Raw genomic sequence first — 23436 nt, forward strand, 5'->3', positions numbered from 1 at the left:
TCTATCAAATATTCCTCTGGTCTTTATCCCATCTTCTGAAAATGACAGTTCATCCTCAAATGTCTGAGAGGAAGGAATATTTTAAAAAGCAAGCCTAAAATGTACATGCCTCTCTTCTGCTCCCCAAGGTATTCTGATGCCTGCCTATCAGTGCAGGCAGACCTCGTCATAAGCCTAGATGCCCTTAGAATTGTATGAAGTTGCACTAAAACCCCGTGCCTCTAGCTTTTTCAAGGACACTGACTGTTATGTCTCTCAATGTCTTCTATAGGATGCACTGCCATGAAAAACTTGCTCCCTTAAAGAACTGCTGTGTCTGTTCATCCCCGAGTTAAAAAGCTTGATGAATTTCCTTTCTTTGTCCTTGCTGCAAGGAAGCTCACAGTAATATACTGCCTTTTGCAGTGAACATAGGCCTTGTTTTTTCACATGATCCTGTTTTTACAATATTGTAACCTTATTTTACATAAGTCCTTAACTCAAAGCCACAAAAAGTCCTTTTTGGAAAGAAACAGGTAGGAACAATAGATACTGTTTTAGTGCTTATGATGTGCTAAACACTAGCAAGTTGGTTCCCCAGTGAAAAAAGAATTTTTATCTTCTTTTTAAGCATTTGGAGTGCCATTTGGGAGTGGTTGAGGGTTTTCAGTTTCTCTAGATGGAGACCTTTGGGACATTCTTTTGGAAGCAGGGAGTTGATATTATTATCAGGAAAGTTTACTATTACTACTGTAAAGCTAAAAGCTAGTTCTTATCCATAGTTTTCTAGGGAAAGAAAAAAACATGTGAAGTCACTCCATGTCCTAATGATGGTGCTATAGATCAAGATATTATTTTATTTATTACAATATTAAACTAGAGCTAGCTTTAACTATGCTATATCCTTGCTTATGTGAAGAAATTTTTTTGAAAATACAGATTTAGACTGAAATTTGGAGCCCACATACGGAATTACTTAAGTTGGAGAAAACCTACCTTTTGAGCAATGTACTCTCAACTTTCATGATTGTCTTGTCAGGACAATAGAGTTCAGACTATACCTCTGGGTGGGTTAGGAGCATCCTCTGGAGAAAATAAGTTTCCACTGTCACTCATGCCCAGACAGGAAACACCATGGCCTTGGACAGTGGCAAGGGAGAATTCCCACTCCAATCTCACACACTGTGGACTGAGACACTTGGGGTGTCTGATGTGGGAAGCACCGTGGGAGCCAGAGATTCCCACAAGAAGTGGGACCTCTGCTGCTTGGGAGCCCATAGAGAGCAAAGCAAGGACTTTCAAATGGGGATCAGAGCCTATAAACCCTAAAAGGAATCACTGTTGACAGTCGTATATATCATCATTTTTACCTGTTCACTGAACACTTATTGAGGACTTTCTCTCAAGTAGTATGATCTTTATATATACCTCTAGCCTGTTTAATACCTGCCACAGCACTGACACATAATATTTCTATTTTTCTCTCAAATATTTTTCTCAAAATAAAAAAAAAATTAAGAAGTATTTCTATATGACCATCCCGTATGGTCTATACACTCCCGCTTGGATAAATACAGGAGAGCTGGCAGGGCAGACCAGACCGCTGATTTGTGGCTAATAAGCATCAGAGTCAGATGCTGGAAACACTCTCAAAGAGTTGAGTGCATTCTGTAGTCTTTACCCCTCTGTGTATTCTCTTTCTGACATTTATTTCTGGCAAATAGTTTTAATGCATAATGGCTGACAAGGGTAAGCAAATGAAGTTTTCAACTTGCCACGAAGAATGAGAATTATGCTAACTCTTCAAATGCAAGTTTTCTGACTGTTCAAGATACAATAAAGCAAGCCAAGGGTAAAGATCAGCAGACACTTAGGTAATGATTGGTTTTTCATAAATATCACTTCATAAATATCACTGCAGAGTGGAAGGATAAACCAATATTCTTGTAAGGGGGATCTATAAGAAACCATGGCCAGAGGTATATCATTGCCTGTCTGCCCTCGAATCCTTTAGAGTGCTAATTTGTAGGAATACAGCCACTCTGCACTAAATGGACTACATGTGTATTATTTCATTTAATGCTCATAACTACGCTATTATGTTGCAGATTGGGAAACCAGAAGCCTGGAAAGGTTAGGGGAAAATGCTGCCCATAGTCTCATAGCTAAGAAATTATCACAGAGCCAGTGTTTGACCCAGACAATCTGACTCTAGAACGAATGTGCTTAACCATTATGCAATATTGCCTTCAGCTCTCTGCAGTGTTATTTTCTTATCATCCCCTGCATTCAATTAAATTTTATTAAATTAGACTCTTAGCTGTTTTGAGTCAGAGGAGGGAGTGGTTATGGTAAGGAAGTACTCTAGCTCCCTGCATAAAGTAGAGCTGCAAATGAGAAAAGCCTTACGAGAAATTGCCAACAGCTCACCCCTAATATCCATTTTCCCCACCTCATCAATGATAGAAGCACCTATAACCATGTGCCTAGCTAATACATATCTCGGTTTCCTTTGCAGACAGGTGTGATCATATGATGAAGTTTTGGTCAACAAGATTTATGCAAAAGAATCCTTATGTGCACGAGGGCACACTCATCTTCAATCCTTCCTCCTTCCTACCATTTAGAGCATGGATAAGATGGCATGAGCTCTAAGGCTATCATGGACCATTAAATGACCTTAACACTGGAAGCCACATACGTAGGATGGTGGAGCAGAAAAACAGAAACCAGGACTCTGATGATAGCATGAAATGGTCGTATCAACCCTGGAAGTCCTACCTCCTTTCACACGAGCGAGAAATACACTTCTATTTTGTTTAAGCCAGTGTTGTTTTGGAGTTTTGTGTTACATGCAGCCAAGGACTACCCAGGGCTGTTGCTCAAGGTTGTATTGGTTTTTTAATTGTCCAAAAGCGTCTGGCTAAGGAGAGGAATGAGGACTGAAATGCAGCCTGCGTTCTCTTCAACAAACCGTGGACCCTGACATGGGGCTGAGTCTACCCAGAAAGAGAGGACATCATTTTCTAACGCATTTAAAGTCCCAGTCTGTTCATGAAGTCATGGCCCTATGTGGAAGGATCACTTTTGCTGATTGACACAAAGGCACTATATGGGCTAGCTGGAGCTTCATTTTAATTCAAGTCCAGAGAAGTGAGTACAATAGAAAGAGGTTACACAAAACATTTGGAGCAGCAGAAATTGTTCAGTGGAATAATGACTACCAGGTTAACATGTAGAACTACTTTCTCTGGGCCAGGCATGGTGGCTCACGCCTGTTATCCCAGCACTTTGGGAGGCCTAGGCAGGTAGATCACTTGAGGTCAGGTGTTCGAGACCCCTGCCCAACATGGTGAAACTCCATCCCTACTAAAAATACAAAAATCAGCCAGGTATGGTGGCACATGCCTGGAATCCCAGCTACTTGGGAAGCTGAAGCAGGAGAATCGCTTGAACCCAGGAGGCAGAGGTTGCAGTGAGCTGAGATGGCACCACTGCACTCCAGCCTGGTGACAGAACAAGACTCCATCTTAAAAAACTAAAAAGTGAAAAATTAAAAAAAAAAAACTACTTTCTCTTTCTCTGATGTTCCCCAAAATAGCTTGGAGACTAGTGGCTATCAACTCAAAGGAAAAGAAGTCACTGTATGAAAAAGACATGTGCACATGCGTGTTTATAGCAGCACAATTCGCAATTGCAAATATGTGAAACCAACCTAAATGCCCATCAGGCAACAAGTGGATAAAGCAAACGTGGTATATATACACCATGGACTACTGCTTAGCCATATAAAGAATGAAATAATGGCATTTGCAGCATCCTGGATGGAGCTGGAGACCATTATTCTAAGAGACTCAGGAATGGAAAAACCAAATATTGTATGTCCTCACTTACAAGTGGGAGCTAGGCTATAAGGATGCAAAGGCATATGAATGATATAATAGATTTGGGAGATTTGGGGGAAGGAGTCGGGGGGTGAGGGATAAAAGACTACATACCGGGTGCAGTATACGCTGTTCAGGTGACAAGTACATCAAAATCTTAGAAATCACCACTAAAGAACTTACCGATGTAACCAAAACTCACCTGTTCCCCCAATACTACTGAAATAAAATAAACAAACAAACTCTGGGAGAAAGGGGATCCAATAGAAAATTGGACTTCCTATAATGAGTAGGATAAGGGCTTAGAATAATGTAAATATTGATATGAAAAGAGTGACTATTTTTTAATCATAAACTGTTGTGCATTCCTTATCTCATTTAATCCTCAAAACTACATTATAATTAGATATTATTGTTTCAGTTCTGCAGAAGAGAAAGCAATCTGAGAGCAAATACATAAATTGTTCAAGTTCACAGTGAGTAAGTGGCAAAGCCAGGATTCTCACCAGGTCTGACTCCTAAAGTTGTGCACTGAACCACTATTCTGTATTTCCGTCTAGCGCCTCTTATAAGTGATCACATGTCCAAATTAGTGAAGTCCTAAATTTGGCTGAGCTTATGGAAATTTGAGAACACCCCATAATGGGTCCAGATGATGTGTCGGAATCCCTTTGTTTAGAAGAGGGAGGTTGCCTTACTTCCTCAGTTACTTCTGTTTCGGAGGAGAGGCATGCTCCACAGATGTGTGAAGTGGCCATGATTCCCACTCAGCGTGACACAAGCCCTCCCAGCTTCAAGAAGTCAGACCTAGACCTCTCTGTGGAAAGGGCAAGTCCTCTTTAATGAAATTTCTCCTCTGGAGGTACAGCTTCCCTCTGGTGCTCAACTCGAGTTCATCTTGGGATCACCCTACCCCAAGTTATTTTAAGGCAGTATTAATGTTTTATGACTTATTTCTTAGTTTCCTGCTAGAAAAAAAAAAAAAATACAGCCCAGGCATTCTGCCTCAGACACTGCAAACAGCTGATATATAATTTGGAAAAGTATATTTTATTGTGAGTGGGAGGATATGCAAGAAATAGGAAATTATTTCTGTTAGAGTAATATCTGTTTCTTGTTCTCCCCCTTACCCCAGTGCCCACACCCCCATCTCTGCACATACACATCTTCGCTCTGGTAGCAGAGCTCTGCACTGACATTTCCTATATAAGATTTACCCTAGAGAGACAAAGTTGTTTCTGAGCAATTTTTTGCCGCTAAAAGTTGACTCAAGATCATTTCAGAGATATGCCCTTGGATTCTCTTCTTTTTGGAGGTCTCTGTGGATCCTCCCCAGCCTCAGATGTGCATGTGTGTGTGTGCAATCATATTATATATATATATTTCTACCTCCACATAAAAGCTGATGTTTAATAAAAGGAATACTAATAAAATTGCCCTAGTACCCTGGTGAGGTCAATAATGCCTGCTTTTGCTAAGAAGAAAAATGGAAAAAAAAGAGAAAGAGCCAAGTTATAGAGTGGCTGTGGTGTAAGGGAGGGACAGGAGCTCTTAACATCTCCCCCTGCGTGACTCCTGAATCCATCCACCCTGATAGAGCTCTATTCCCATCTGACCCCACACACAGCAAACCAGACATATCCTAGGCCTATTCCTGAAACCACTTGTCTCACAACATTTAGGAGAGAGTAAAACATTCTCTGTAAAGCAATTGCTGCAACTTGTCCTAAAACTAAAAACAGATAGACAATTTTTAAAAAATGAAAATAGTCTAACAAAACAAATCCTGAAGACTTATCTACTCCACCCAAGGGTCGAGACTTATAGCTGCTGAGTAGAGTAGCTGATCACAGTGAAAACTGAGAGGACAATTACACCTTATATTCAAAAGGTGTTTATACAGCGGAAATATGACACCATTTCAAATTGCATATTGGCAAATTTGTACAAATTTCCACAGACTAATTTTAAATATATATTCTAAAGAAAATTATTTGTCCCGTGTTAGAAGAAAACGCTTTGGGGAGGCAAGGACTGCCTCTCCTAAGTCCCAAATGCTTATGTTAATAATTGTTTAGTGATAGTTTTATGCTAATACTAATCACATTATGTCTTTTTTTTTTTTTTTTTTTTTTTTTTTTTTTTTTTTCTGAGACAGTCTCATTCTGTCACCCAGGCTGGAGTGCAGTGGTGCCATCTTGGCTCACTGCAGCCTCCGCCTCCTGGGTTCAATCAATTCTCAGGCCTCAGCCTCCCAAGTAATTGGAATGACAGGCACATACCACTACGCCATGCTAATTTTTTGTATTTTTAGTAGAGACAGGGTTTCACCATGTTGTCCAGTTTGGTCTCGAACTCCTGACTTCAAATGATCCACCCACCTCAGCCTCCCAAAGTGCTGGGATTACAGGTGTGAACTACCACACCCAGCCAATGCTAATCACATTATGTGTTATTTCATTTACTCAGTGCATATCTATAATGTAGGTGCTATCGTTATTCCCATTTAAGGGATGAAGTAACTGAGACATAGAAACCTTAGGTAACTCATTCAAGGCCACATAGATTTAAAACAGACCTCTCCGGAACTAGCGCTCATGTTTTGAAATCCCAACTGTATGCTCCAGGAGGCTTTGTCTGTATTTGTTTGCCAGGAGATGGTAAGGGGAATGTAGAGTGTGGAGAAATGTGTCAGAGAAAGGACTAAAATTTTAAGAGGGCCTCTTATGACACCACGTTCTGTGTACATCAACAGCGGAGAGTATAATTTTCATGGTGCATTTAGTAGTTTAAAAACTGCACATTTCCTTTGTAATAACCTTATAATAAACTACAGCACATTTTTCCCACAGACCAAAGTGATAAAATTATAAGCTTATGAATGATCACAAACAACTTGTAGATTCCTACTGAGCAAAGCATCATAATGTTCAATAAATGGAAGCTATGACGTTGCTGTTCCTGTTCGTACTTATGGAGACATAGCATCACAATGTCTTCGAGCAAAAGTGGCTTCACAGCCCTTTTCTTACCAAACTACATCATAACCTCGAGGCTAGTCCTAAATTAATGTATTACTTCATTCAGTCACTGAGTGCCCTTGCTGGACCAAACACTACAGTGGTTCCCCCTTATCAACAGGGGCTACATTCCAAGACCCCCAGTGGCTGCTGAAACTGCAGATAGTGCCAAATCCTACCTATACAGTATGTTTTTTCCTATGCGTACACACCTAAGAGAAAGTTTAATGTGTAAATTAGGCACAGTACTCTTACACTTTATGGCCATTAGTAAGTGAAATAATGGTTCCTTGACCATAAGCACTATGTTGCTGCTACAGTTGATCTGACAGTCTAGATGGCTGCTAAGTGACTGGTAGGCAGGCAGTATATACAGCACGGATGTGCTGGGCAAAAGGATACACTCCAGGGGGCACAAAATGGAATGGTACGAGATTTCCGCACACTACTCAGAAAGGCACACAATTTAAAACTAACAAATTCCTTATTTCTGGAAATTTCTACTCAATACTTTTGGACACCAATTGACCATGGGTAGCTGAAACCACAGAAAGCAAAACCTGGAATAAGGGGGCACTACTGTATTCTACTCACTGGAAATACCACCAGTGAAGGAAACAAAGTCCTACATTCTGGAAGAAGAAATAGGCTTTAAATAAATAACAAGTGTGTGTTTTTGTGTGTAGAAAAATAACACTGATTAGGGGCTAGAGAGTGATGATTGCTGGTGCTAATTTAGACAGGATAGTCCACGAAGACCTCCCTGAGGAGGTGACATTTGAGCAGAACCTCATAGTATAGCTATATGGGGAGATCAATATTCTGGCATGAGGAACAACAGGTACAAAAGTCCTGAGGTGGGATCTTGAGTTCTTTGACATGGGAAACAGCAAAGAGGCCGGTGGCACTGGAACATAGTCAATAAGATAGAGAATGAGAGGAGACTGGAGAGCAGGCAGGGTCACATCGCATAGGGTCACGCAGGCCCTGGAATCTCAGGGCCTGAGATGGGAAGCCACTGGAGGGCACTGAACAGGAGAGTGTCATTTATTATCTGGCATGTTTTAAAGAACCACTCTGTCTACTGTGCCAAAAACACACCATAATACCTAATGATCCTAATGATAGGTGACAGCCACTCAGGGGTTTGGAGGTAATGCGGTACTAGATGCTAACTGCAGTAATTGCTGGTGTCTCCACCTTCAATACCCACAGAAATTGAGGCAAGGTAATTTGAACCTATCCCTAAGGGAAATATCTTAAGATGGGGCTGTATACATTGAGGAGAAATATGAACTTAAATCAGGACTATGAGTTTAAAAATTATACATGCATCTATTGATGCCATGATGGAATAAAGTAAGACAATTCTGTTCTGGAGGAAGGCAACTAGGGCACCTCTAGGAATCCCAAACACTCACCTTCCCTACACAATCGACAAGGAGATGCTGATGAAGTAACAGCATTACAGGAGTGTCCCAACTGCAGGGTGAGTGTCCCAACTGCAGGGTGAGTGTCCCAACTGCAGGGTGAGTGCCCCAACTGCAGGGTGAGTGTCCCAACTGCAGGGTGAGTGTCCCAACTGCAGGGTGAGTGTCCCAACTGCAGGGTGAGTGCCCCAACTGCAGGGTGAGTGTCCCAAATGCAGAGTGAGTGTCCCAACTGCAGGGTGAGTGTTCTAACTGCAGGGTGAGCTCGTGTTTATTGATTTGCCTTAGATTAGAGTCAAGAGAGAAGAGGGAACTAGGAAGGGCTCATAGAAAACAAGAAAACTGAGGTGATAGAAAGCAAAATGGGTCCACAGGAAATTAACTAACAGAGAACTAAATTGCAGACCTACTAGGTACCAGGCACTGTATAAATGTGGTCCTAACTGGAGCAACAACCCTGTGAGGAAAATGAAGCTCAAATATATCCAATAACCAGCCCAAGGTCAGGCAATTGATGAGTGGCAGAGCAGACATTTAAGCCCAGACCTTTTTTCTTTTTCTCTAAAGCTTGTGCTTTTTTATGCAACACTGAGTTGTGCTGATAGTGTTGGCACAGTGACAGAGAGAAAATTGTCCTAAATAAATGTGAAAATAAATCTTGGGCTATTCATTACCCAAGCTTTATAAGCAAGCCATCATCCCTGTGGCAGGGTTGAGCTGCACTAGAGAAATCTCAGTGCACACATAGGAAGCATCATTCCAGTTTATGGTGCTCTTACCTGCCAGATTAAAGAGGCGGGGTCTGGAGGAGAAAGTCTCCCTGCAAACAGTCTTACCTGGAACTGAAAAAATAATAAGGGAAACAGAATTCTAACAAACAGGAAAAGGCCTTTCAGACTGAGTGAGCTATTTTATTCAGGAAACATTATGCATTAATTTTAACCAGTTCTCATTTAATCTCCATCTGGTTTGAAATTTTAAGAGAACCTAAATTGCACAATATTTTAAAAATATAGTTAGCTGCCTGATTCCACTGCCTGTGACAATGTGCATCATCGTCACAGGTGAATATATTTTTATGCCTTCATCCAAATATTTATTGAGTATCAATTATGTGCCAGGCACTTCAGTAACTGGACAAAGAAACTTCTAAATCCTGTTGGTGTTCTTCCTGAAACAATCAAGTCCTCCTGATACAGCTCTGATTCTTAATAACAAATACCTGATGGAACATTTCCAATTAAATTATATATAAAAGCAATTGCCTTTGGAATTGGATATTTATATTACAGGAAAAAATATGATATGTAGATGATCGCCCTTCATTTTTCAGTAGTCTTGCATCTTATTCTCATTCTCTTAAGTCTGGTTATTATTAAGGAAACAGAATTCTCAGCACACTATAGCATATTAATTTCAACTGCCCCAATGTCAACTAGAATGCCTATTTCTTATGTGTGGTTGGCATGTGCATGTGTGGAGGTTGTTAAAGTTCCCTGATGTGCTCAGAAACTCAGATGGGCCTGGGTGTAGACAGATGAGAACCCCATCATGAGCCAGGGCTTCCCATCTGATTGGTCACCTTCTTGTTGCACCATCATCTCCGGAATTAACATTTGGAGGCCCTCCAAGGGAACATTCTCTGTGGCAAGTTCCCAACTGAGCTTCAAGTTACACTTCTGGAGTTATACAGGACAGAAGAGAGCGTTATCTCAAAGGCCATCCCTGTGCTGTTAGGCCAGGGTATACTTCCTTCCTGGAGTTCTGCACATCAGACACGAATCCTACCTGCCAGATGAAGATTAATCCAGGCAGAGGTGGCCAAACTGACAACCGAGGCGACACTATATGAGCTAGGGATCTCCCTGGGGCAGATGGATATGGAGAACTTTGCAACAAAAAGCACCACAGAGCTGGTGGTAAGCTAAAATATATAAAAGATGAAATCACAGTGAATTTTAGAGCTGGAAGGAGGCTATGTCCACTGTTCATTTTCCAGAGGAGAAAATAGCCATCTAGAAAAAGTAGGTGCTGTAGCTAAAGATATTTCACTGCTAACTTGCAAAGCCAGGCCTGGTCCCCGTAAGTAGAATCCCAGCCCCAGCTGTACACGGAGAGCCACAGTCGGCACCCCCCTGTTGCTGTGTTTTCTGGAGCTGTATTCTCAATGGGCTAAAAACAAGCTCCCTCTAAAGTGTTAACTCATAACATATCCAGGCTTCCCCATAGGAGATTCTCTCTTCCCACCTTTTTAAAATAAGTAATCTCAAACTTATAGAAAAGTTGTGCCTATAGTAGCAAGAACTGTTTTCCCTAAACCATTTATGAGTAAGTTGCTAGCATGACATCCTAAACCCCTAAATGCTTTGGTGTATATGTATCATAAACAATGATAATTCTCCCATATTATAAAAAATATATTTCTCTTATGTTATCTACTATCAAAATTAGGAAATTAACACTTATACATTACTACCGTCTAATCCACAGATCGCATTCAGGTTTCCTCGTTTTCTCAAAAATGTTCCAGTCCAGAATCAAACAATGCTTTTAGTTGTCATAGTCTCAGAATGGTTTCTCCATGTTCTCTTGACGTTCATGACCTTGACATTTTTGAAGATTACAGGACAGCTTTTGGAGAATGTACCTGAGTTTATCTTTGTTTGATGTTTCCCCATGATTAGAGTTAGCTTTTGGTACTTTTGGCAACAATATTACAGAAGTGATGCTATGTGTGCCTCATTGCATCCCACTGGCAGCACACGATTTGGATTTTTTCCATTTCTATTACTAACATTGATCACTTAACTAAGGTGGTTTCTGCCAGGTTTCTTCACTGGATAGTTACTTTTTTTTTCTTTTGCAATTAACATATATTTTGTGGGTAATACTTTCAGCCTATGCAGTCATCCCATTCATCATCAAATTTTCAATTTATTTATTCAATTATGTATATGAATATGAGTACATTGATTCTTATTTTATTCAAAAGGTTCTAATCTGTTACCACTGTTGTCTTTTTTACGTTCATGGGGAAACACCTTCCTGCAGGATTCTGTGTCCTTTTGGCACGTTCTCATCATTCTTTGAGCACTTCATTGCTTTCCAGAAGAAGATTGTGCAGGGTCACCTTGTAATTGCCCTGGCCCATCTGTGGAACCAACCAAAGATGTGGATGTTGGTTGTACTCACTGCTAGGAGTTTGTCACTGATCTCAGACACTCTAAGCCTACAAAGTTAGAAAATACACATACATACACACACACAGACACACACACAGACACCCCAAATTCATATCTCTCTATGTATCGAAAATCATGAATTCAAACTGCTAACTCCACTTCTAATACAACACTAGAGAGTTGTTCTTTTTTTCTCATTTCCATAGATGGAAGTACCTTCTCCAACAGTGAAAACTCTGACCCACATTATTCCTAATATATTTCCTTACTTGGACCATCTCTATGGCTGTCCCACTGTCTCCTTGCCTGGACACTTTCCTGGGGGGCAGCCCTTCTTGCCTCACTTAAGCTCCAACACTCTATGCTGGGCCCTGACTCACCTGCATAGACACCTTCCTCCCCCTGTTGGAAGGACCATGGAGGCTCCCCTCACTGTACCTAGAAGACACCACTCTGCTTCGTCCCTGCTAAAATCTTTGTGAAGAATTGTTCAGGAAGTAGAGAAAAGGAGAAAGATGAAGAAAAAAAGGATAAAACTCTCTTCTCTCTTTTGTTTATGTGGCTAACTCCTAGACCCCTTAAGCTTCACCATTACTCTCAGGGCCTCCATGGTCTGCCATCACTTTCTTCTCACCTGTGAAATGGCTTGAATCACACAGCATAATGGTCATTGGCGCATGCAGGGTCACTAGCCCTAAGCTACTTTAGGCAGCTGTTATAGCCTCTTTATCTTTCATAGCCAGGATCCAGCATAGTGTTTACCATGAAGTAGGGACCCAATATATATTTGCTGAATAGAGATTACATAAATAATGGATGATTGTTTAAGTTATAACCACCTCTTCATCCCATAGATGCATTTTCCCTTTAACTAGTGTCTCTTAATGATTAAATGTTTTCTAGAGCTAAATGGATAAATAATGCTGTAATTTGGATGTTTGTGCCCCCAAATTTTATGTTGAGATATGATCCCCAGCATTGGAGGTGGGGCCTAAAGGGGGGTGTTTGAGTCCTAGAGCTGGATCCCTCATGAATGGCTTGGTGCTGTCCTCCTGGTAATGAGTGAGTTCTTGCTCTATTAGTTCCCGAGAGAGCTGGTTGTTAAAAAGAGCCTGGTACCTCCCATCTCTCTCTGGCTTCCTCTCTTACCATGTGATCTCTGCACATGCCAGCTCCCCTTCCCCTTCCACCATGAGTGGAAGCATCCTGAGTCCCTCACCAGAAGCAAATGCCAGTGCTGATGCTTCTTGTACAGTCTGCCAAACCCTGAGCCAAATGTATTAGTCCTCTCTCACTGCTATAAAGAACGTCCCTGAGACTAGGTAATTTATAAACAAAGGCGGTTTAATTGACACACAGTTTTGCATGGCTGGAGAGGCCTCAGGAAACTTACAATCATGGCAGAAGGCAAAGGGGAAGCAGACACCTTCTTCACAAGGCGACAGTAGAGAGAAGAGCCAAGGAGGAACATCCGAACACTTATAAAGCCATCATATCTCATGGAAACTCACTCACTATTAAGAGAACAGCATGGGGAAACCTGATCCAATCACCCCTTTCCCTCGACATATGAGGATTACAGGTCCCTCCCTTCACTCATGGGGATTACAAATTGAGACAAGATTTGGGTAAGTACACAGAGCCAAACTGTATCACCAAATAAACCCCCTTTCTTTATAATTGACCAGCCTCAAGTATTCCTATATAGCAACACAAACAGACTGACAGAAAATTAGTACCAAGGAGTGGGGCACTGCTCTAAAGATAGCTGAAAATGTGGAATCAGCTTCAGAACTGGATAATGGGCAGAGGTTGGAAGAGTTTGGAGGGCACATAAGAAGAAAAATAAACAAGGAAAAGTCTGGAACTTCTTAGAGATTGGTTGTGTGGTTGTGACCCAAATGTTGATAGAAATATGGACAGCAAAATCCAAACTGATGAAATCTCAGATGGAAATGAGGAACTTACTCGGAACTAGAGCAAAGGTCACCCTTGTTGCCATAGCAAAGGACTTAGCTGTGTTGTGTTCATGTCCTAGGGCCAAATTTAAGAGTGATGACCTAGGGTATCTAAGGGAAGAAATCTCTAAGCAGCAAACCTTCAAGAAGGAGCATGGCTGCTTTTAACAACTTATGGTCATATACAACAGTAAACAAAAGACCTAAAGTGGAACTTATAATTAAAAAGGAAGCAGAGCATAAATATTTGGAAAATATGTCGCCTGGCCATGTAGTAGAGAAGGAAGGAGCATTTCCAGAAGAATTCAACGGCACTACAGAGCAACCACTCACTAGAGGGAACTATATCACTAAAAGGGAGCCAGGTGTTAACAGTCAAGACAATGGGAAAGAGGCCCCAAAGCTATTTCAGAAATTTTCAAACCTACTCCTCCCATCACAGGCCCAGAGGGCTAGGAAAACAGAATGATTTCCTAGGGTGCAGCCGTTCTGCTCCATCTCAGGGGGCTGCTCCCTGCATCCCTCCCTCAGTCTGCAGCTGTGGGTCAAAGGGCCACAGGTATTGATCTGGCCACTGCTGTGAGGGCACTAGCCATAAGCCTTGGTGGCTTCCACATAGTGTTAAGTGTGTAGGTGCACAGAGTGCAAGAATGGCGGAGGCTTGGCAGCTTGCATCCAGATTTCAGAGAATGCATTAGAAAGCCTGAGCACCCAGGCAGAAGCCTGCCACAGGGGTGGAGCCACTGCAGAGAGCCTCGACTAGGGTAGTATTGAGGGGAAATGTAGAGTTGGATCCCCCTGCACAGAGTACCCACCAGAGCACTGCCTAGTGGAACTGTGAAAATAGGGCCACAACCCTCCAGACACCAGAATTATAGAGCCATTTAGCAATGTGCAACTTCAATCTGGAAAAGCCACAGACACTGGACTCCAACCCATAAGAGCAGCCATATAGGCTACACTCAGCAAAGTCATGGAGGTAGGGCTGCTAGAGCCCTTGGGGGCACACTCTTCACACCAGTGCACTCAGGATACGAGACATGGAGTCAAAGATTATTTTGGGGCTTTAAGATTTAATATCCACCCTGCTGGATTTCAAACTTACACGGAAACTGTTACCCCTTTCTCTTGGCCAATTTTTCCCTTTTGGAATGGGAATGTTTACCCAATGCTTACACAACCACTGTATCTTGGAAGTAAATAATTTGTTTTTGATTTTACAGTCTCCCAGCTGTAAGGAATTTATCTTGACTCTCAGATAAGATTTGGGACATTGGACTTTTGAGTTGATGCTGGAACAAGTTAAGACTTTTGGAGACTATTGGGATGAAATGATTGTATTTTGCAATGTAAGAAGAACATGAAGTTTGAGGGGTAACCAGTGGAATGCTATAGTTTGGATATTTATCCCCACAAACCTCAATCTGAAAGTTGATCCTCAACATTGGAGATGGGACCTAATGGGAGGTGTTTAGGCCATGAGGGTGGATCCCTCAATAATGTCTTGGTGCTGTCCTAGTGGGAATGAGTTCTCACTCTATTAGTTCCCACAAGAGCTGGTTGTTAAAGAGAGTCTGGCACCCCCTTTCCCTACGCCTTGTTTTCCTCTCTCACTATGTGACCTTTGCACATGCTGACTGGCTTTCACCTTCCTCCATGAGTGGAAGCAACCTGAGACCTTCACCAGAAGAAAATGTTGATGCTGTGCTTCTTGTACAGCCTGCAACACCTTAAGCCAAATTAACTCCTTCTCTTTATCAATTACTCAGCCCCAGGTATTCATTTATAGCAACACAAATGGACTAAGACAAATATCTACTGTGGTATTGTAGAAGCAGATAGATGGTAGGAGTGATATCTTTATACAGGGATTGTGATCAAATCAATCAGTCAGAAGGGATCTGTCTGCTTTTCCTTCTTGAGGGGCTACCCATGTAATAACAATATTAAGTGTTTATAATGCTTGAGGCACATGCATTGTAAACACCTACAAAGTGCTCTGGCACATTACATGTATTCCTTTCCTTTCCACTTGTGCATGGGTTATCTGACCTTCCAAGCCTAAGTCAGCCCTCATGTCATACATGAATCTTTGCTCAATAATTCTAGTCTACACAAAATCCTCTGGAGTTCTCTGAACTCTTCTGGAGCTCTCTGAATTTCAATTGCACTTATAGTTAGTACCACAAAGTCAGCCCTAAATTGTATTTAAATGATCTCAAAATAGACTATAAATCTACTGAAAACAGTAGGAGGCCTTTTACTTCCTTTTACCGCTGTTATCTCCAACAGTGCCTAGAAAAATATTAAGTGGCTAATAAGTATTTGATTGATTCAATGACTGATTGATATCTGATAAGTAGCAATAGAAGTTTTAGTAGTCAGTATCCCTGAACCTACTGTTTCAATAAATACTTAGAAAAAATATTCCCTTATAGAAACAAAAATGGCTATAGAGAACCATCTATTACAAGAGTAAACCTGTGAATTCTCAGGGAACCAGATAACACTCTAAAAAGAACATACGTGTAAAAGACATACCTGACTGACTGTTATCCAAATAGACAAATAACTCTTAAAACTCAACAATAAGGAAATGAACAATCTAATTAAAATATCTGGATAGACATCCCACCAAAGATGATATACAGATGGCTGGCATTGAAAAGATACTCAACATTGTATGTTATTAGGGAATTTCAAATTAAAACAAGGAAGTATCACTACACACTTACTAGAATGGCTAACATCCAAAACACTGACAATACCAAATGCTGGTAAAGATGTGGAAAAACAAGAACTCTCTTTCATTGATAGTGGAAACGAAAGATGGTACAGACATTTTAGAAAATAGTTTGGCAGTTTCTTACAAAACCAAACACACTCTCAGCATAAGATCCAGCAATCTCACTCCTTGGTATTTACCCAAAATATCTGAAAATGTATGTCTACACCAAAACCTACACCATGAGTGTTTATAGCAGCTTTATTCATAATAGCTGAAACTTGGAAGTAAGATGTCTTTCAATAAGTAAATGTATAAATAAACTGTGGTATGGTCATAAAATATGTTTTACCCATACTACCTTGAGTGAGGTATGGTGAGTCCAGACATGGACCAAGAGGGAGGAATTGGAAAGAATTTTATAGTCTGTTACACTCACAGTTCCCTGGGGAGAATACAGCATGCTATGCAGGGCCATTTGGGGAAGTACCAGGGCCACTCACAAGACAGAAGGAGAGAGGGAACTATGAGCAAGTGCCTTGACCATAGTTTCAGCAGGAAAGAATGGGCAAGTCATGGTAAGCAAGTTTAGGATTGAGCAGTTCAAATAATTTCCATAAGCTCTTGGGCATAGAGGCTGTGCCTGGTTGTCTATAGCCTGGCCTGGGAGGGGTCTGAGTGGCTCAGTGCATGAGAGCCTAAAAAGGGAGACAGTTGGGAGTGTGTACTTAATGGGCCACTCAAGAATGGAAACTGACTGCCTCTAGCTAGGGCTCAAAACTGGGTCAACACAATTTTTTTTAAACTATATTACACAACAAAATTTTATTCAGTGTGAAAAAGAAGTGAGCTATCAAGCTACATAAAGACAAGTAGGAATCTTAAATGCATATTGTTTAGTGAAAGAAGCCAATCTGAAAAGGCTGCATAGCATATAATTTCAACTACATGACATTCTAGGAAAGGCAAAGTGATGGAGACAGGAAAAAGTTCAGTGGTTACCAGAGGACCGGGGGAAGGAAGGATAAATACACGAAGCACAGGGGATCTTCAGGGCAGTGAACCCATTCTACATGATACTATAATGGTGGATACATGTGATCATACATTTGTCAAAAGTCATAAAATGTATGACACCCTTAGAATGTACAAAGGATGCACAATCCATAGAATGTGCAACTCCAATGTAAACTATGGATTTTGGATTATTATGATGTGTCAATGTTGGTTCATCAATTATAACAAAAGTATCACACTGATATAGGATGTTGATTGAGGGGGAGGCTGTGTATGGGGTGGGAATCAGGTATGTAGGAATTCTGCACTTTCTTCTCAATTTTGCTGTGAACCTAAAACTGCTCTAAAAAATAAAATCTATTAGTTAAAAAATAAAATAACACAATGTAAGTCATTTAGAAACAGAAAGCTAAAGGAGAGCTTTCCTCTGGAAATCAAGAAAGATTGGTGACAATCATGAAGCCATTATGCAATAAAAAGGAATAATGAAAGGGATGATGGAATCCTGTTATTATTAAAAGACAATCTAGAAAAAAAGAGTCATATTCATAGAACAATTACTGAAGGGATACTACATGCTAGCCACCACAAAAAGCATTTAAATAATGAGACATTATCTCACTTAATCACATGTAATCCTTAGCTATTACTCATAAAAATGTATAATTAACCCATTTGAAGATGAAGAAGCTGAGGTTCAAAGATGATAGGTGGCTTGCCCAGTTTGATTAATTCAAGCAAGCAGAGTTGTCTCTGTAGAAGATTGTTCTTATTTATCATGGAATCTTCTCAGAGTTTAGTATACTGCTTGCTCAGAATCTTCTCTCAGAAGACTCTATGATAAATAAGAATTATCTTCTATAGAGAAAGAATTGACAACTTCAAGAGAATGTGGTCATCTACGTCACATCATTCAGGACATAGGGAATGGAGAGGTACATGAAAAAATTAACCTTACTTGGAAGGATCCAAAAAGGAAGCAGCATTAGAGCTAGGCCTTGAAAGATGAGTACAATTTCCAATAAACATTAAATGTAGGAAAGGATGGATAGGAACAATGGCAAAAGCAAAGAGTTGTAGAGAGCAGGGAGACCAGAATGGGTGAAGTATGGCTCCCAAAGAGGGATGTGGCAGAAAAGAGGACAGAGGAGCATCCCAGGACCACTGGAGGTCGTGCCAAGGTATGTGGACTTGACTCAGAAAGCAATGGAGAGCCACTGGATCTTTTGAGGAAGAAAGTTACCCAATTTGGTCTGTATTTTTGGAATATCATTTTGTGTCAATGTGGGAATGCCAATTACAGAGAACCAGGGCTGGAGACAAAGAGATCCTAGGTAGGCAATAGTAATACAGTGAACCAAATAAAGCAGAAACAGAGCAGGGTTTGTGGAAGGATCTTTATGTTCTATGAAGTAACTAGCTGGAAGTATTAAGGGTTCATTGAGTTAAGAAGAAATGTAGTAGATTCTTCTAATTGCTTCAGAGTAAAGTAGCTTTTATCTAAAATGTTTGTCTAAATGTCGCCTTCTCCATAAGGTCACTCCTAACCACGCTATTTAAAATTGCAATTTCACTCCAGACTCCTGATCCCCTTAGCCTTCCTTTTTCTTTTCTTTTTTTTTAATTCACAAAATCTATCAACATAACTAGTAACATTGTGTATAATTTACTTTATCATTTTTTATTGTCTGTTTATCCCCACTGGAATATAAGCTTCATAAGGAAAGACACCTTTGGTATGTTCACTGAGTATCCCAAACATCTTGAGTACTGCCTAACACATAGTAGATGCACAAGAAATATTGTTGTGTGAGTTAATGAACACTGGCACACACTGGCATAATCCTAGCAGTGCTTCAAGCTAGGCAAAAGATATGGCATAAACTAGAGACAATCTCAAGGGTCCTTAAAATCTATTTTCTATAAAAATGTTTGTATATGTTCCTAAGGATAAATAATCATGAAAGGGTTTACAGGATTAGTAAATAGTATAGAATTCCATCCAGGAGACCATATATTTTTATATGTACTAAAATCTCCTATTAAACTCAGTACACTTGTAGATTGGGCAAAAGACTGGTAATGAGAGGGATGCTTTAGGTGTGATAATTGAGTCACAGTAAAGCCCATGTCATGATTTGATGCACCACAACAGATTTTTGTTTGTTCGTCTGTTTGTTTTTTGTTTGTTTTGAGATGGAGTCTCGCTCTGCTCCCCAGCCTGCAGTGCAGTGGTGCAATCTTGGTTCACTGTAACCTCCACCTCCTGGGTTCAAGCGATTCTCCTGCCTCAGCCTCCCAAATAGCTAGGATTCCAGGCACCTGCCACTATGCCCAACTAATTTTTGTATTTTCAGTAGATACAGGGTTTCACCATGTTGGCCAGGCTGGTCTTGAACTCCTTACCTCAAATGATCCACCTGCCTCTACCTCCCAAAGTGCTGGGATTACAGGCATGAGCCACTGTGCCCGAACCACCATGACAGATTTTTAAAAATGTATTTTATCTTAATTAGTCTTTGTGATAGTTTGTCAGCACTGTAATATGTTGTTATTTTCATTTAGCAAATCAGGAAACTAAGACTAAGAAAGGCAACTGGCTTCTCCAGAGACACAGTTTGAACAAGTCCACCGGATTTCAGTGCCTTATGTTTCTCACTGCAGCCAAGGAAATTCTAACAGTAACAAGGAAAGAAAGAAGACTTTATTAAGCATTTGCTCTGAACAAGACACTGTGCTACTCACTTTACAACAGCCCTATAAGATGGTTAATATCAGTTTACCCATTTTACAGATAGAGAAACCTAGCACAGAGAGTTGCTATAAACTGCTCAAGATCACATGTCTAGCAAGTTCTAAAACTAGGACTCAGACCTGTGCCTAATGAACTCTAAAGCCCAGGCTCATAACCACTACACCATATTGCCAAGTGGGAAACAATGATACTGCCAGATGGAACAGGCTGAGATTTTGCTGATTTGGGGGAAGAGGAATTAGTGAAAGATAGGTTTTCACAAGACAAGTGCAAAAAGATAACCATTCAGCAAATTAACGCAGTAGTTTAAAGGGTAGTTTGAGCAGATGCCATGTGGAAGTTACCAGAGAAAACATCAGTTCTTTAAGCCAAATGGTATTTTGAGAGCGTGAAGATAATGTAATTATAAGATTTTTAACCATAAAAACAAATCCATATACATAAACACTTAGCTAGAAGGAGAATAGAGCATAGCTGGGAATATTACATTAAACATGTCTTTTACTAATTAATAAGATATTGGTCATACTGAAATTAGAAGTACTCAAATGCAGTGATAATATTGGGATTTGATGTATAATTACTGATGTTTATATTTACCCAGAAATACAAATCTTCCCAATCACTTCCCCCAGTGAAGGCTTCTGTGAGGACAAGGCACGGGCAGAGAACGTCTCATCCTTGATGGTCCAGGGCACCCCTCCAACCCAGAAAATAGAGCCAGGAACTGTGCGAGAAATGGAAGTCAGAGGGGAGCTAAAGATAAGTTACTGAAATGAGGGTGCCATGGCAGAGATCAACAGCTGCCTACAACAGATGCTGTGCTTTTCACAAAAGCTATCTTGTCTTCTTACTTTTGTCTGCATGTTAGAAGGTAAGGACTCCAAAGGGACAGGTGGTAAAGAAAAATAACTTTGGCGTTCACCAAGAACTTCAACATACATGATATATCTCACTAGTCTATGAATAATTCAAAGGCTGTGAGTAGAACTAATCCACCTTTGTTACCCCAGCTCCCAGTGTGGGGCCTAACAAGTTGCTCAGAAAATGTCTGCTGACCAAAGAATGACTCGTCTTATCAACAGATCTGTGGTGATTCTTTCACTTTAGGGTGTGGCTTGTGCACAACAAGAGATAAAGACAAAATAGAATATCTATTTAAATAATAAAACATTTGTAACTACTTACGTGTAGCCTGGGGGACCTTCCCTGCCATATTAGGAGATGATTAAAAGAAGCAAATTTCACTCACCTGACCAGGAGACTGACCTCAGTGACCTGGGTTCCAGAGGCCCATATCATATACTTAGCTGGTGCTAATGGGTGTTTGTGCATGGCAATGTTGAAAGAATGTGAGAAATTTTCACCTGATGGGAACTAGAAGGACAGAGAGAGAGAAACTTCCTCCAGCAGAAGAATAGAGAGTAACCTTTTCTGTTAAACAGTGAGAAGCACTCAGTCTCCTATACGATTCAGCCTGCTTCTTTTGAGGAATGGAATGAACAAATGTTTTTCTCGTTCTACTGCATTTATTTCACCAGCAGGCAACAACGTCGCTGCCACTACCCTTCTGAATGCCACGCTCAGATGGAAGTTTTTGCCTCACTGTACGGTTTTAAAATATCTTACAATTAGAAGTAGAAATAAACTAAAAACAATGTTGAGCAGAGAAATACTTGACAGAATGGAATCCAACAAATGTATTTGGTAGCTTACATTTTGCTAGTTATGTGGAAGTCAGTCTTGGTAAAATCATAAGGTAAAGGTACTGTCAACTAGCACATATGTGATACATCTTTGGTACTCCATAAATATTTGTTGAATTAATGAATCTTAGCTTTCACAGTGTGGTACCAGATGGGAAGATTCAACATCATTGTCAAAATGTCCTCAACTCTCTGCTCACCTGGCTGTGTCACACCACGCTTTGCTGAGTCTCCTCTTTCCTCTCCCCGCAGTCTCCTTCACTGGCATTCTCTTCGTCTATTCTCTCAAACAGGTGGTATCCCCAGCTGACTCAGCATAGCTTCTTGTTCTTCTCACTCCATACGTTTCACGTGAGCACGCTGATCCTGTCTAATTGGCCTTAACTACAGCCCTACATGGTAATGATGCACACGTCTCCATCCCCAACCAGATCCCTGCACTGAGCTTCAACTCCATAAAATTTCCTGTGTCCACCCATCATCCCCTTTATTGTCTTGCCTGCTGCCCTTCCCCAGGATCTCATCAGTTCTCTCTGGGACTGCTGCAAAGTCTCTTGTCCTCTACCTCCAGCCTCGCCCTTCTCAAATCCATCCTACTCAGGCTTTTAAACCCAAACTAAACCAGACTAGTCACTCACTTCATGACTTTTAAAGTTCTGTCACCCCACCTCTGCCTATGGGAACAAGTTCTACCTCTTTAGGGTGGCATGCAAGCATCTCCATGATCTGTCTCTGCCTATTTCTCTGCACCCACTCCCACTCTTTATCTTCCGCTTTAGCCACTGGAAATTCAAACTGCTTAATGTTCCACACACTTCATGCACTTTCAGGCTTCCCAGACGTTGCTGTCACTGTTCCCCTAAGCCCTACTGCCTATTTAAATGCTTGGTTCCAGTGGCCTCTCCTCCAGGAATCCCTTCGTGATCTCTTCCCCTATTTTCTGGTAACTGGTCAGGTATCGCTTGTCATGGGCCACCTTAATACATTTCTATTGCTGAATTTACCACACTGCATTAGAATAATCTATTAACAATTCTTCCTCCTACAACAAATTCTGCAGGGAAGAGGAATAAGCCTATGTTTTATTCAGCTTTGGGTTTTCAGCCCATAACATGGAGTCCGGCACAGAGGGTAAACAAAACAAGTATTTGTTGAATAAAACTGAACTGATGGTTGCAGATGTGTGCATTAATTAGCATCTCAACAATCTCTGAGCACACAGCTATTCAGAGCACAATCAATTATTCCATTTCCTAAATCCCCCTGGGGGAGAAGCTTACCCTACTCCATGCCATTCAGAGGCATGATTGCTTAACTGATATTGCCAAACTGGATCACAAATAATGAGAAAAGTTCCATAGTTACATTTCCCTCAGCTGTGAAGGTTTTGAGGTACACAAAACGACACTAGAAGCCTAGCCACTTGGCCTATGCATTTAGGATCACGGCACCTGTCGGGATGAATGTGTTGCCTAATTAAGTATTCTTTGGGTAACAGTTACACAGGCCAGGAGAACCAGTCTGCCAGGTAGGTCTCCCCTTAACCTCACTGGAATTTCCAATTCTTTGTCTTTACACTGTGAGCAGAAACAAATTGCCAATTTTGTTGATGCAGGCACATTCTCGAACAACTTGAAACTACTCCCAAACACCAACAGGCATGTGAGAAAGAGATGAAATGCAGTTTGTGGAAAGTAAATTCTTGATTATGTTGGAATTAAAGGCTATATACTTTGCTACACTTTCAAGAATTACAGGTAAGAGGCACAACAGTGTTTTA

Source organism: Rhinopithecus roxellana, chromosome 12 (assembly GCF_007565055.1).
Source record: "Rhinopithecus roxellana isolate Shanxi Qingling chromosome 12, ASM756505v1, whole genome shotgun sequence".
Lineage (NCBI taxonomy): Eukaryota > Metazoa > Chordata > Mammalia > Primates > Cercopithecidae > Rhinopithecus > Rhinopithecus roxellana.